Source organism: Eumetopias jubatus, unplaced genomic scaffold, assembly GCF_037043125.1.
Source record: "Eumetopias jubatus isolate StellerSeaLion01/CBP00866 unplaced genomic scaffold, mEumJub1_p1.0 scaffold_11, whole genome shotgun sequence".
NCBI classification, from domain to species: Eukaryota; Metazoa; Chordata; class Mammalia; order Carnivora; family Otariidae; genus Eumetopias; species Eumetopias jubatus.
This window is the reverse complement of record NW_028274817.1, coordinates 81,638,069-81,640,533: the sequence shown is the minus strand read 5'-3', so window position 1 is coordinate 81,640,533 and position 2,465 is coordinate 81,638,069.

Genomic DNA, 2,465 nt, shown 5'->3' with positions numbered 1-2,465 from the left:
TATTATACTGTATGTTAACTAACTGGAATTTAAATAAAAATTTAGAGAAGGAAAAAATAAGTGAGATAAAAACACACAGAGAGAGACAATGGCATATTTCTCAGCTATAAAAAAGAATGAAATCTTGCCATTTGCAATGACAGGGATGGAGCTAGAGAGTTTTATGTTAAGTAAAATAATTCAGTCAGAGAAAGAAATATACCATACAATTTGACTCATCTGTGGAATTTAAGAAACAAAACAAATGAACATAGGTGGGAAAAAAAGAGAGGGAAAACAGGAAACAGATTCTTTACTATGGAGAACAAACTGATGATTACCAGAGGGGAGGTGGGTGAGGGGATGGATTGAATAGGTGATGGGTATTAAGGAGGGCACTTGTGATGAACACTGGATGTTGAATCACCAAATTCTGTATCTGAAACAAATATTACACTGTATGTTAACTAACTGGAATTTAAATAAAAACTTGCGGGGGGAGAAAACATGAGGGACCAAATTTCATGAATTCTTACATCAAGTGGGACTTAAAGACTAGAATTTTCTACATCAGTGGGCTAGGCTCTGGGAGAGCCCAGAGGCCATTGGGAAGCTGGGACACCACCTTTAAAGAAACAACACAAGAAACAGACAGTGAAGATACAGCATGGAAGCAGCAGTTTGAAAAATTCCCAAGGCAGATGGGAGTGACAGTGATTTACTCATCTCAGAGAGTGGCTCAGACAGGTAGGGATCACAGGGAGACACCTTCATGAACAAAGGAGCTGGAAGGTGCCACTTCCATCTCCTACCCCTCAGCATAAACACATGGCCACCTGTGGGAACCAGCACAGCACTGGCCCTGCTACCAAGTTAGGTCAGATCTGCCAAAGTCACAGGGTACAGGGCTTGGTATAAGCCTTTCCAGTCATGCTTAACTCATTCCTGGCACTGTGGAGCCCTTCCCCAGAAGACTGGCCCAAACACCACCAGCACCATGTCTCCTGACATTCAAATTTTGTGCGGTCTCAGTCCCAGTGGTGGCGTCAGTTGCAACTGTAGAGCCAGGTCCTGAGGAAACCTGAGCTGAGCATTATTAAGGTTATTCACCATGGCCATGAGTATTTTGCAGATCTGCTTGGGCGAACCTGGTTCCTGCAACAGCTGAAGGTCTGATTTCTATAGCAGACCCATGTGTACATTGTTAAAATGTACCCCACCCAAGCCAGGGAATAAATATAGCTCACTATAAACAAAAAGAACCACTTCAGACAACTGGACTGAAGGAAAAAGCAGCAAAGACATGACAGGGCACACACGACACATATAGGAGACACCCCTGAAGCATCAGGTCCTGAAGAACAGGGTACACTGTACTGCAGGGCACTACAGGACCTCTTCTTCATAAGGCCATTAATTCCCAGAGCAAGAGACATAGCTGACTTTCTTAACACAAAGAAAGAGACACAGAGTTAGGCAAACTGAGGAGAGAGGGAAATATGTTCCAAATGAAAGAATAAGATAAACTCAAAGCAAGAGACCTAATCAAAATTGATATAGGTAATTTGCCAGATAAGAATTTATTTTTTTAAGATTTTATTTTAAATTAATCTCTACATCCAACATGGATCAAGAGTTCCATGCTATACCAACTGAGCCAGCCAGGCACCCCTAAGTATTTAAAGTAAAGATTACAAAGATGCTCAGTGGAGTTGGGAAAAGAGTGGAGAACATCAGTGAGACCCTTAAAAAGAGATAAAAAAATAAATCAGAGATGAAAACACAATAAATGAAATTAAAAATCCATTTGATAGAATAAATATCAGTCTAGAGGAAGCAGAGGAAGGAATTAATGCCCTGGAAAACAGGGTAATCAAGAAAGTAATCAAGTTGATCAAATGTGAGGAAAAAAAGAATTACATAAAAAGAATAGACTTAGGGAACTAAGTAACTGCATCAAGCCTAATAGCATTCACATTATAGGGATTCCAGAAGAAGGGGGGGCAGAAAATTTATTTGAAGAAATAATAGCTGAAAACTTCCATAATTAGGGAAAGGAAACAGATATCCAGATCAAGGAGTCAGAGATTCCCCGAAAAAATCAACCCAAGGAGGTCCACACAAAGACACATAGTAATTAAAATAGCAATAAAGAGGTGATAATGAAAAATTTTAGGGTGGAAAAAAGATGGCACAGGAATACAGGAACCTATTTCAACCAGTCCCCTGAATTGAGCTGGATATCTACCAGACCACTCTGAACACCCACAAAATCAGCCTGAGATATAAGAAGATATATCTGGATCTCTACAAACAGAATATCAACGGTGCTTGGTTTTGAGGCATATCTTCCTCCGGCAGCTATTGGAAGATAAACGGAAAGGGGAGGGAGCTGCCATAAGTGCATGAGCAAGGAAGGTGAAATAACGCAGGAGCACAAAAGCCTCCCAAGCTGGGGACCTGGCACAGACTTGCAGACTGGTAGC